This window comes from Mandrillus leucophaeus, unplaced genomic scaffold (assembly GCF_000951045.1).
Source record: "Mandrillus leucophaeus isolate KB7577 unplaced genomic scaffold, Mleu.le_1.0 Scaffold455, whole genome shotgun sequence".
Taxonomy (NCBI): domain Eukaryota; kingdom Metazoa; phylum Chordata; class Mammalia; order Primates; family Cercopithecidae; genus Mandrillus; species Mandrillus leucophaeus.
The window spans coordinates 825,151-839,754 of NW_012104865.1; positions in this window are offsets into that span (position 1 = coordinate 825,151).

A 14,604-nucleotide genomic window follows, 5' to 3' on the forward strand; every position below is an offset into this window, starting at 1 on the left:
CATGCATGGAGGCAGACACCAGGTCCAGAGAGTACAGTAGTGAGCAACAGGTGGTGAACCCAGCTAGGACACATGAGAGTAGACTAGCAAGAGGTAGCATATCATAACAGGCAGGTGAAGCAAGGCTAAAGAGAATCCAGGAACTGGCACTATGCAGGTCCAAGTGGCAGGGAAGCAGGCCAGCAGGGAGCAAGATGCTACTTGCCAGCTAGACTCAGTGGTGGCTCACTTCCTCAGGGTGATATGTAAAGTAGAAACCCAGATGGGTTTCAATGACCCCTCATATCCTGCATATGAATATACACACACACACACACACACACACACACACACACACATATACACATACACACATATATATACACACACACATATATATAAAAATATCACTTACAGTGCCTAAAAGTACTAAATAAATAGAAACTCAGTGAGTATATGAATGAATTTTTCAATGTTTTAAGTAATTTAGAGTACTAGAGAGATTTTAGAGGCAGAGAATCATCAAAATCAGGTACAAAAATGTATTACCACTAATCTAACCAAAGCAGTAATAAGGTAAACAAAAATAACAGAAGTCAAAATTCCCATTATTTGATACAAAAATGTTGCATACCTAGAAGATACAGACACATAGACTGAAAAAGATATATAAGTAATAAGAAATTCTCTAATGCAGGTGACTGCAAAATAAATATACAAAAACCATAAGCAGTCAATTAACGTGAGTGAAAGATAAAATGGGAAAAATTAGTTCACTGACAATATCCAAACTATTATAAAATATTGAGAGGCTAAACTTATGGTGCATTTCTAAAGAAAACGATAAAACAGGGAAATGCAAAATAGATTTTTTTAAGTAAGAGAAGCCTATTATAAAGAACATCATTCTTCTAAGTTACTTCATAGGTTTAGTATGCCAGTTTAAATGTCTTAATAGCATTTAATTGCTTCAATTTGGAAAAAAAAAATGCTAAGTTCATCTGGAAGAATAAATGAGAAATGGGTTTCAAAATTCAGAAAATAAAAGTGATGAAAAGAGAACTGCTCTTTCATGTATTAAAATGGTTTATTATCTGAACAAGTTAAAAGTATATTATTGAGATAAGAAGCAACCAAGACCTCAGCGAAACACACAGGTATTTCTAACACAGTCTGTGTTATAAGATTTTAATAGTAAGGAAATATCACCCACCAATGGAAAAAAAACATAAGTTATTAAGTAGATGATGGTAGGGAACTAAATGATTGTAGGCAAGGAAAATAATGGAATCATGTAAGATATAACCACATCACCAGGAACCAAAATGGATTACGGAGAAAATTAATCTTAGTATGTCCCAAGGCCTTGTTTCCCTTTAAAGTCCATAAATAATTTCACCCTTCTCAGGATAATTAATGTCCAATGAATCCTCCAACCCCAATGGTAGACATTTACATTTTTCTCCACAATTTGTAAGAATTCAAAGAAGTGTATCAAGAAACTAAACTTAAAGTTTAGGTCAATAGACTACTTTGAGTAGCCTTACTTCCTGGTACAACAAATTTAATAAAAGTAGCCTATAATATAATCTGTTATAATTAGGAAGGACTTGTTAAAATAAAATAAAATGAAGACCAGGTTTGAAAAATTTCTAAGCAGACAAACCCAGTTAGGCTTGAAAGTAACCTTAATCTTGCTCGGACTGCAAACATAAGCAAAACGAGTTGGGCCATTTATTGTAAATGCCAGAATCATTAAAAAAAAATTAAGTTCAACAAATCAAAAGCTGCCAGCAATGGAAAAGACGAAATAGAGCAACTATATAAGTGTAACTACTCAAATATTTTCAATTTCTTGCTTCCACATTCAGGCTGTAAAAGCCTTCCACTTGGATTTCTTCAGTAGAGCTCAAGACGTCCTTCAATTTGGTGTTTCCTCAATTTATGTATCACTGTTTGCCCAAATAAACTCTAAAATTTGTATAGTGTCTCAGTTTATCTTTTAACAGACCTTATTTGTATAACTGAATTTCCCAGGCAATTGAAACTTATTATTGGGAGCAAGCTACCTGGTTTCCTGCTCTAACATCCTCATCTCTATATTTTAGAAGCAACTCAATCTAACCAGAAAGCTCAGCCTCACTCTGGAAAGAACTTAGTCCTTATCAAGGAAAATATTATATTCCTTCAGTATTCTCAGATCAACATCAAGAGAATCTTGCTGTAAATGTTGTGCATGCCTTGTTTCCTAGTCCTAGAAACTCAGGTTCGGTCTCATTCACCAGACGCACTTCTTCTACTTGTGCCTAAATTACTGATTTTATTTTATTGTCTCAAATATTTATTTTATTTTATCATTACAAAATACAAAATTATTATACAATTTGTACAAATGACAGAAAAATCTAAAAAGTAAAATGATATTATATCACGTTAAACCCTAGTACCTAAGGGTAACTCTTATTAACAATTTGGAGTGATGTTTCCAATCCTTTTTTTACTAGTCATGGTCACTAAAAGAAATGCAAGATTTCATGAAGATACCTAGTGAGATAATTAGGGGATTTATGGCATTGGTTAGAAGTATGACCATTTTGCTTTTAAGGTCTGGGCTTGAATTAAATGAAATTTATAAGAAATAATTAAATAAGTGATTCCATTCAAAAATTGGCTAAGTTAACTCAGTTGAAAGAAATGGCTTGTTTTGCTGAGCTTTTCATGATTATGAGTTCTTTTCTAAGACAATGAATTGCTATTTTTAAAAATATGTTATATTAGTCTTTTTTTTTTAATTTCCTTAATTTGTTTTTGAAATAGTACTTCATTTGTTATGGGAAACTATAAAGAAATATGTTACCTACTTACTTTAATGGAGTGTATGCATACTGACTACAATCTAACTCTACCAAACAGGAACTTATTACTTGATTTTTAAACAATATGGCACATAATCTAGCAGTAGACATTATAGTGATATAGAATACTTTGTACTTTAGTTCTCATAGTATATCAAGGCAGGTGATTATACACCGAGAAAAGGTCCCTATGTTAACTTCTAAAGCAAATAAAATTACAATTTGAGAGATGTTTATGCGAATTTAATTCCAATAAAGAATTATTTATAAAATAACAATATATGAGGCCAACTGATTTATCCTAGCATTTCTTTTCTGTATGTTTGTTTTCACTTTAAATGCACAATATGAAGATTTGGGGCTGATATTAACTCTCTTAGGGATATTGTGAACAAAGAGTCAATACATCCGAAGAACTTTAAATAATAACTGGCTCACAGTTAGTACTCAATACATACTGGTGTTTGTCATCTCTGTCATGGTAAGAGAATTTGGATTTTACAGTAATTGAATTAAATTTTTATTTCTTCTTGACACTGTATTCTGGAACCCATGTTTTAAAGTAGAACTTTATGAAAGAAAAGGAGTTGTATTACATACAGTGGCCAAAGTGATTTATAATTTAAATGATACTTATTTCTACTAATGTAAAATCATTTAACTGCATATTTGAAGGTAAATTTATGCTTACTAAAAGCCAAGATTCATTCCCATTTGAAATAAAAATAATTTCAGATTGGAAATCTCATTAATCTTCCTTTCACATCATATGTTAGAATTAGAGAAGGGTTTTTAATCACTTGCTAGCTTTTCTTTTATCTAACTTAACTGTATCTGTCAATCATTGAACATAAAATAGGTGTTGGGCATTGTGCTAGGCCAAAAGTTCTCAGCCGTGGCTGCAAGTTTTAATCATTTTCCATTTCCCAGGTTATTCTATTATGCATTCAGGTTTAAGAACCATTAGGCTGGACACATTTAATCTCATCGGAATCCCTACTAGCATATACAGAAACATTCTGGCTCGGTTGGGCTGCAGTGGATATTGGGAATCCAAATTTTAACAAGTTCCCCCAGGGTTTCTGATACAATTGATCATAGGATTATTACTTAATAAAGCTTGAGTCCTGATTATGTCACTCGCACTATATAGGCTAAAGTGATCATTTCACAGGCCTGTCATAAATGAGTTACCCAGTATGTAACACTTAAGATACCATTTTTTAAAAATGAAGATGTACTGGACTAAAAAGGGTTTTACAAAATTATTTTAAGGTAAACTAAAATATTTTTATTACCACAAATCAATGGCTTTGTAAAGAAAAAATATGAAGGATACAAAAAGAAGAGGTAAGGATTAGTTTTCCATGTGGGATTCCATACTGTTCTGACTACCTTCAGGTTCCCATCAGACTCTGAACCAGCAAGGTTTGGGAGGTGACAAGGTAGCAACACAGATTAGCTTCTGATGACTGTTTTGAAGAGTGAGCCAAGGTAAATAACCATATGTCTTGAGACCCTCACACTTATGAGGCCAGCTAGATGAAATAATGACTTATTGACACAGAGACCAAGGACATTTAAGTTGCCCAGGTACTCAGGAGCAACGTGACTAGGAACAAGTAGCCCACCACTGCTTTTAAAATACACAGTCAATAAATAATCACACTCATCTATATAACCATAGCATGAAGGTCTGACTGGTGTACTAAAATTTGGTTGTGACAGCTAGACTTGTGTCTAAAGCTTAGCAATTTTAGCTACAGAAAAAAAGTCTTGTTACAAAATGTATTTTTAGTAGAGAACTTCTGGTCCCATAGAGGTTTCAGGAACTTCTACCAAAACAAAAGTTTTGGCGGAACTACTTTCAAAGAGAGTAAATGAGCATTATGTCTTGCACTTGCACTGATTTAAATACGCATCTTTTGGGCAAAACACCAATAAAATTTAAGCAAATAACTAAATAGAGATAAAAATGTAAAATTCTAAGAATAAAAAATGCCATTTCAAGACATTCTCATAGATGATAGAAGATTTTGACAATTATTACTTTCACTCATTCACTCACAAAAAATTACTTGGTGTCTATTTTAGAACAGAGAGTCTCCTGCAATCTATATTGATTATTGCATATTTTCTGCCCTATGTAATCGGTGATATGAACAATAAGCACTACAAGGCAATGTGATAAGTGCTAGGATATATGTAAGCATAAAATCAGATACTACAATCAATACAAGCTATGAAAAGTGAATATAGTTTGGTGATCCCCTCTCCACAAATAGTCTCCTTATGAATATTTCCTTACAGACTGAATTTTGAAATAGAAGAACGTAGGAAACATCAGGAACTGCCAAACTTTCTGTGACTTATGTGCTAACTTTTCTATCAAATTTTATTCCCAAAGAAGCAGATCATTAAAAAGGAGATGTACTTTACCCTAAAGCCTTCTGTGTCAACCCAGTATTTTAAGCATTTTAAATAATTCCCAAGTATTCATTTATTTTGAAAACTCTGTGATTTATTTTTAAAAAGTTGATTTTGATAGAAGTCTAGTGGTAATTCTGAACTCAGAATGGCTTCACAATCCCACTTTCCCCCTTATAGCTTTTCCCTCTCTCCCACACCCTCTCCCTCTTCCTCCTCCTTTCTTCCCTTATTCTCTCATTCTGTTTCTGTCTTTCTCCATTATTTGTCTTTAATAGACTATTCAAAGTCCCAGAGTCCCAGAGCTTTATAAAGGTCTTGCTCTGCACTTCTGAAGGTACATCTAAATTACTGCACCCTCAGAAAAATTTCATGCTAACCTTATAAGATTTTATAAGATCGTACTTCATTTTTCCCTGTGTCTGAGGTTATTGCTATGATGATGTACTTATAAAACTCTTTAAGTAACTTACCACTGCCAAAAATAGTATTACAATATTATCATATATCCAAAAGCTGATTTTAATAATCACTTTGATCTTCAAAAGATAACTTATTCCATTTAGAAGTCTGGGATTTTCTTCAAAGTCGGAAAAAAATAAGCTTTTTGGTGAATTGACATGGATAAGATTAAAGAAAAATTTCTGCTATTAGAGATTTAGAAATTATTTAGAATACCAAATCCTCAAAGAAGTAAAAATAAAGTATGGAAACATAAGAAGTCTAGGTATTTTAGAATCATATACTTAAGATTAAAGAATTAATATCTGGAAAAGACTTCTTTCTTTTTAAAAAGCAGCATATGTTCTTAGTGCTACTGCATCATAACATAATTCAAAATCTAAAAGACTAAAGCACATTAATGAATCTGAACAAAATAGTAAAAGAATATCGAAACAATCAAGCATCACTTATTACACATATCATTTTTAAACATAGCAACCACAAAACAATTGCTGTCTTTTGGCAAGCCTCAAATATAAATTTTTCCAGGAACAGCACAACAGACTGGTAAAGTGCAAAGCAGCTCTTGATTCTTGCATTCTTTCTTTGTGATGTGATGTTTCTCACTAACCCCAAACAAAATTGACACAAGAAAAGAACGTATTGTGCCATGGAGAAATCATACCACTGCACGGTCCAACTTTATTTTATTACAAAACAAATATTAGACACATCTGCAGCCATTCCTTATATTATTAAGTTTTAGGCCCTTTAATCCTCAAAATGAGGGTGCTTTTTGATCACAAATAAAAATTTGTAAAGTCGAACATATTTCACAAAGGAATAAATAGTCACTATCTGTTGCCTGTGATCTGTCAGTGCTTCCAGTCATGACTGTGAAACGAGTGTACTCACACATGTGTGCATGCACGCCTACTAATAGAAAAAAAAACATTTTCTGTAAGCAACTTAGAACCAGGAATCTACTGGATTTACTCAGGTCAGGTGTGTGAAAAGATTCAGGTTAGGAAAGGAGGCATTGGCATGAATTTATTGCTGTCATGACCATTAAGTCTTGATAGAAAGAACTAATTGATTTTGCTCTTTTCACTTAAGAGGTCGAGCTGAAGTTCCCTTTTATGAGACTGGGTAATGGAACAAGTGGCGAACTGAACTAAGGACTTTGTAACATATATTAGAACTCTGGTGTTATTTGGTTCTCTGAACACAGAAGGAATGTCCAACAAAGAGCCATATCAGAAAAGTATGTAAAATCTTAAATTGCTACAACAGCTGAGCGAAGAGAATAGTTCTATTGAAAGAAAATTAATGAACAAGTGTCAAAATGGACAGTTGGTGTCAATTCCTAGAGGATTTGGAAGTGAGAAGTGGAGTTGAGGAAACCATGTTAATAAGCTCTTGTTTGCATGACAAGAACGTTGTACCTCACCAAATATCCATCATAGGAGTCATGCTTGTCACAGTTCACATTAAAGTGTTTCACAGAAAAGAAGGCTTTACTATGGGCCATGAAAGTACCTTGTTTTATTGATCTTCAACAGCATATGATCATCTATTTTCTTGGAAACAAATTTAGAAAGGAATTCTACCCTCAGCTTATGTGGTAATTCTTGGACCAAACTGTGCCCATCATTTCGAGAAAGAAAAGACCCATTCGAGCCTAAGCTAACTTATTTCTAAGTGAGTTTAAAATATGTTAACAAAGCAAGATGTTTTGTTTTAGCCTCTTTCAGTAGTAATCCCATTTAAAACAAATTCTCTCTATTCTGTCAACTAATAAATAAGTAGTAGTAAGTTTTTTTTAAATTTTTGATTATTAAGTCTCACTAAAAGCATAATTAACACAAATTGAAAATTTCAAGTGTATTCCCTCTTTATCTTAGGAATACTTTATATGAAAGGTATTTCTTGATAAAGACTTTCTTTATAAATGGCTTACATAAAATAATTTGTTAAACTTCAATATAATTTATATTAATAAGCAAAATATAGCAAAAATAATTATATTGAAATGTAATTTGTTTCAGCATATCTAATTAATAGGAGACTAAGAAAACAAAATTGCTCTTCTAAAAGATCCTAAATGCCTTTTTCTGTGTCTTCCTATGTAGAAATAGATAAGATCAGTATTTGTTTTTATTTTTCTCTTTATCAACCCCATTTACATTTAGCCTTCTCACTGGTTAGACACCTCAATAATTTCAAGTGAGCATAATATCCTCAAAACATGTGATGTTCAATTGGAAAAGACTCTCCTATCAATAAGAGTTAGATATGGCTAGTTGTTCAGAGGATCTGTGTATTGGTTCTAGTCACCTTCTACCTGCTAAGATCCCTTGGTCGCTCTCAACCCTAGTCCTTGTAACTACTATAAGTGGAGCAGACTAATTGGGAAAAAGAGGAGGACAGGACATAAGAGCATTGTGTAACTTAGTATTTGGAAAATGTGATCTCTCCACATTTACCCTATAATAGTGCACTAAATTATTCCATCTTTTTCCTTTTGCTTCTCACTATGTGGTTTTAAAATAATGAATCAGGCCATGTGTTTTGAGTATCTTCATTGAACATCCATTTTGTGACCTCTGAGACAGGCTACCTGTGCGTAGTAGTGTACATGGAAAATACCACTGTGTCATCATTTGCTAATGGAACAATATGTAGGTCCAAATCTCAGCCATCAGCTACCAACATGCCTCTTTTGGACATGTGACTGAAAACAAAACAAAACAAAACAAAACTGAAACAAAAAAACAGAAGTTACCCTGAAGTTTCCCAAATAAACACACAAAGCTCCTCTAAGGTAGGTAGCTCCTAGAAGACTATTCTTTTGGTCACTGTAAGGAGATTCTGAAGAAAAGCTTCTTTTTAATTATATAAATCACTGCCATATGAATCAGGTTTAAGTATATAGCACGCAATATTGGACAAACAGATTAACTTATCTTTGCTTTGCTTTCTGTATTTTTAAAATGAAATCAATTATATTATATACTTGGTAAAATATTGCGAAGATGTAATAAGATCATTTACTTAAAGTACTTCAACATGTAAGGGCCTGCAACTTATTTTTTTTTTCAGAGTTGAATAATGGCTACAATTTTACAAAATAAAAAAAATACATATATTACTACTTTTTATTCTTTTCTTTTTAAAAGCACCATTTTTAAGCTACAAAAGCAGCTTAAATCTTGCAATAGCTTATACTGAAATACAAGAAAGTGAAAAAAAATATTTAAATGGTTTAATTAAAAGGCCATACTAATATTGTAAAATTACACAGCCAGTCTTTTCTAATATGACAACACTTAGCCCGAATCACATAAAATCGGGAAGATAAAATTTAATATGATTAATTTTATATGACCAGTGACATGTTGAACTTGTAATGCCTATACTTTTAAAAGCTCCAGATCATATGCAATTTAAACACATTATAACTTTCGATCACTCACTAACCTAAAAACTAACATGTATTATCCACAGATAAAAATGTCTGGACTTTCAAAAAAAGCATGAGATGTGTATGTGTATCTGATTAAACAACTTTTTTCTTCCAAACTGGTAGGGAAACTTTATGGAATAAATGTGTTTGTACAGTGGTGGCTATTTGTCACGGTAGACCCTGACACAGGCATTAAAGCACCAAACATTTTGGGCAATATGTCATAACCAGCCAGTTGGAGGGCAGTAACAAAATACTTGGCTAACCATGCTATACTAGAGACATTTGTTTATCTTAGCAAGCTGGTAACACCAAGCACCACTATAATTGGGGTCATCTGAATATCATGATTCATTGCGTTTTTAAAAGAATTAAACATCATAGGAAAATCATTCCATATATTTTGGATTTTGAACACCTAAAATATTAGTTGTATTAGCATCATAAAAATGTTTATATAATATTTTCATTTAAAAAGGTGATATATATGTAATATTATATTGTACTTATATTTAAATAAAAAGTAATATAAAATTTACATTGTATGATATGACTTATGTAAAATTTTGTTCATATAGAAAACAAAAAAGGAAGGTTTGACTTATTGAAGTGACAAGGCATGGATGATTTTTTTTCCTTCAATCATAGCTGAAATTATACTAATTTGTATTGAAAGTTGTTTATGTGCTAGACACTGTATATTGGATTTTCTTGACATTGTTTAAACCTTTAAAACAATGTTAAAAAGAAATGTTATTTCCATTTTATAGACTAATTAATTAAAGCTTAGAAAAGTTATAAAACATGTCCAATGTCAAACGATTAGCAAGTAGTAGAGCTGGGCCTAGAACTTTGTCTAACATCAATCCCCATATTTATAATCACAGTAATTTTTTAAATAAAAAGTCTATACTTTGTATATCCCGCACTCTGTACATTGTTCTTATTTATGAATAGATGTAGGTCAGTTTCTATGGACTTTTTCTGGGAAACAGAGTGACAAACTCATTCTGACTTGACCAGGATTTCCCCAGTTTTAGCGCTGAAAATCTGGCCTCCTGGGTACCCGCTTAGTCCTAAGCAAACCTATGCCAGTTGGCCCCTCACCAGGAAGGAATACTTAACCTGGAAAACATTCTAATGGCTTCTAAATTTTAACCTTACATTCAGAAATCTGAATAAAATAGGGGGGAGGGAGATGCAGAATTACGAAGAAGGCTTCATTTTTTGGCACTGAGGAATATGTGTTTCTCAGGGAGAAAAACATTCATTGTCATCTTCCCTGGAAATTATGCCTGAGAATTAAGAAATGAACAGCAGCCTTCTTAAGTGTCGTTTTGCAGCTAGTACATGACTGAATACAGATTTTTGGAATCAGGGGTGAGAGCAAAGAGCAAAAATGTGTTTCTTGAACTATCTGAAGAGCAGCCTCGTTGGTTCCCCCTTCGCTTGTTCTAGACTCATTTCCTTCCTGCTGTTTTTAAAAGGGTGCTCCATGGTGGGCCTGGAAACTGAAGTCCTTCCTAATCTAGGTCCAGCCCCATTTCTACGCGGAACTTCTCACTGCCACTTACTGGAGATTGCAGAAGATTCGCCTTTAATATCTCCTCTTCCTCTGCTTGGTTTATGCCCCTCCCCCAGGTCCTCAGAAGTGACTCAAATGTTCTGTAGGTCTAAGTGCAAAACTATTTTTACCACAGCGTTTGGGAATCTCTGGGCACAAACTGTCTGCCGATTAGGTAAATTACAGGTGCAGGAGCTCATGTTACTCATTTAGCTGCCACAAATTGAAAGCACTAAGCTGCCTCTTCTGAGTTTTTGCCTTTCAGTCAGCAGGCTCCTCCTTTACCTTCTATTCTTTATGGCTACTCTCTGCCCTTGCTGGGTGACCCTTCGCCCTGAGGGCTAGCCTGCCTTCTGTTCACTCTCTTTCTCTCCTGTCTTTCTTCTCTCTCTCCTTTCTTCTATCCCCTTTTCTTTCTTCTATTTTTCACAGTTGAAAGAGTATAATCATCATCTATCTGGCCCTCAGTTCTGCTTTTTCAGCTATGGCTGAAACTGCTTTCTTTGAACCTGATTATGTAGCCAAATCCCCCAGCGATCACCCACACAAATCTCCTCCCTAGAGGACACAGACAGTCATCTGTGTCTCTATTTCTTCCTTGAGCTTCTTCTGTCACCATCATCCTGATACTTTCCAAAGGCTTTTCGAAAAGCTGGAACTTTGTTCCCTAGAAATACCACCACGATACCTCAGGAACTTCTGTTCCCAAACCATCCTTTTCTCAAGCTTCCTGTTCAGGAGTGACTTTATTGTTACACATTCTTAGAGAACTACACTCCTTTCTTTCCTAACTCGGTTATTCATTTGTGTGACTTTTAATTAGTATCTTTGTTCCCCAGTAAACTGGAAATTTAATGAGGGTGTAAATACATTAAGCTCTGTTACTAGAGTGACTAGTTTCAGTATTTTCACCTTGATTAACACAAATCCCCACATTTATCAGAAACATCTTTCTCAACAAATCTAGGTTTTTTTTCAATGACTTCACTATGAGTCTTTCCATCAGAGGCCTTACAAATTGAGTAGAAAATTAATATTTGTTGAGTGCGTATTCCATGCCATGGGCTCAACATATATCATTTAATTTAGTGTGAAAAGAAAGCTATGATATGTGTAATGTATATGCTTTTTGATCTCTAATAAAACTGTGGCTAGAAATACATACTTAAGAATGGCTAGAACACAGATTCTGTCTTTCCCCAAAGGTCTCTTCTTTTTCTACCATATACACAACCCTTCCAAAGGCTCATAGCCAAAAATTCACTGACGTGGACTAGCCATAATACTTTCCTTCCTACTTCTTTCCACAGAAAAGAATTGGGAGACACTTAGGCTTTTTTTTTTTTCTTTTTTTAGAAGATGGGAAAAAAATCATTTGCAAATGAATAAGCATGAAGTAAGAACAACAGGGTGGTAAACTACATGAAAACTTCCCATTCTATCACTAACCTAGTTTCAGATTTTATGATGAATGAAGTCTAGTCCCCTTGGAGTGATTTTATTAATGATAATATTATTATTCCCCTATTATCACTTACTTTTTCCATAGTTTAAAAAATATTTGGACTATTTAAAGCTTGGAGGATTGCAGTTTATATAAACCTGACTTGACCACTTGTCAAGGTCTGTGTCTCCAAGTTCTACTGAGAAGTAATATAATTGCAATTACAGGCATCTCATATTTTGTAAACAGTTTGAGTTCCAAGAGTTCACTAGTTAGAAGTTTGGAATCAGTGCGTATTTTCCCATTGACCTAATCTAATAAAGGATGGTTATTTCCCAAGCTGGCATTTCCTTGTTTTCTCCTCCAACCTCCTTCCCTCAACCCCCAAAACAACAACAAAAAAGGGGAGAAAAATCTGTTTAAACCAAGGTGAACACTCACACTAATTTTGCTGGTCTGAGGTCTACAGCATGTTGGAAAAGGGGACTTATAATTTAATAAGGAACAATTCAACAGGTGAAGGTTGACTTTATACCTTGCCTAAGAAGTTGCTCTTGATCTGCACCCCAAAGCTTTATGTACTTTAAAAAAAAAGTAATTCTCTTTCTACATTTCTAAACTGGCTCTTTTTCCAGTGGTGACACATGAATGAAAGAAACAGAAAAAGGAAAAGGCGAACTTTCATATTTTTTAGCAGGTTCATGATGTGCAGGCTCTCTAATATCTACCTGATACCACTTAAAATCAGTGGCGAGTCTAAGAATGGTAATGTCTTAAACATTATTTCTTTATCCAGGCTTCAAAATTGCTTAGTAGTGATATTTTTCTTCTCTCATTTTTCTCTGAACATACTAATTCCAATAATAAAAGTACTTTCAGAGAGGATGCTACATTTTTGAGGTGGGTTTCACGTTTTTGAAAACTAAATTTTTATAGCATCCTGTGAATATGGACATCTTTTGTCATCATACCAATGTTATGAATGAAACATCTGAGGATTTGAGATAGTAGGGTTCATTAAATCCTCACGGGCCCCCAAAGACTATAATCTAGGCCTTCCCCATCCCAATTCCAAGGCTATTTCTCCCATTTGGTCTGTTAATTTAACTCACTTCTTTAGATTCAGACTCCATGAGAAGAGACAATTTTTTTAATGCTTTATTCTTAGCACCCAGGACACTATTTGGCACTTAGTAGGTACCCAATAAATGCCAAATAAAAAAAAATCAGTCATTTTTATCTTAATGATCTTAATGATTTTTATCATAATAATCTTAGTTAACTTTTCAAATTGTCTTCACATTTACAAAAGACAACATAAAGTGTGGTTGAGAGCAAAAGCTAATTTTCTATAATAGATGTTAGATTATACCCTGAGTTGCTGAAACTTTCAATCTGCAGTTTTAATTGCTGACTTGAGCAACCAAGAAACTGGTGAAAATAGAAAAAAAAGGTCACAGAAGAAGTATTGGCCTCTTGTAACTTTCTCTCTGCTTCCTACCATTCCAAAAATCTAAGAATATTTATTAAACTTGATAAGGAATAAAAACAGCCAAAAATATCAAACCTTAACATCCCAGTCTGTGGCTCAATAGAAAGTGTGAAGAATCATCTTCTAGAATAGGCCACTTGATTAATAATTTCTAAATTACCTGACTGTTGATTTCCTGCATTATCTTTATTCATTTTTTAAAATAAAGTCATAAAGAACACAACTTATAATCACTACTGCTTGGGGTAGAGCAATAAGATTTTATGTTTCCATGTAGTTTTTCAGGCACTGACTATAAAGACCAAAACCAAGGTTGACTGTCATCCCAAAGGCCAGTTACAGCCAGGAAGTCCTTCCAGAGCTCTAGGAGGAAAGGTGAAAGGAAAGGAAAGAACAGCAAAAGAGACGGAGGGAAGAAAAAAAAAAAAAAAAACCTCTCCAACAGCTAGGCTTTATTTCATCCACAGGAACGGGTCTTTGCCCTAACATGGCTTTATACTATAAATGATAACTACGGTTGTTCATCAAGCAGCTATGTGCTACGTGCTTCACATGCATGGTATCATTTGATTAAATCCTCACCAATCCTTACTGTAAGGAAACCACTATCATCTTGAAGACATCAGGATCTAGTACTTACCCATGGATATATACATAGAAATTAACCTTGCTAGGACTTGATAGTTCTTTGGAATCTAGGGCCCCTGCACTTCACCTTCGTATTGTACTGTCTCCCGAAGAACAATACATGTTTTATGGACCATGCGCAAGCTGCAATGTAAAAAATGCTGTTTTCTTGCTCATGCCTTGGTTGCTAACCTTTCTCACTTAAATCCCATCAAACAACTTATTTGGAGTCAATGGATAGTAAGAATGCAAAAGAAAAAATGGTGAGCACACAGTGTTCAGCACTGGAATCATAAAAGAGGCACC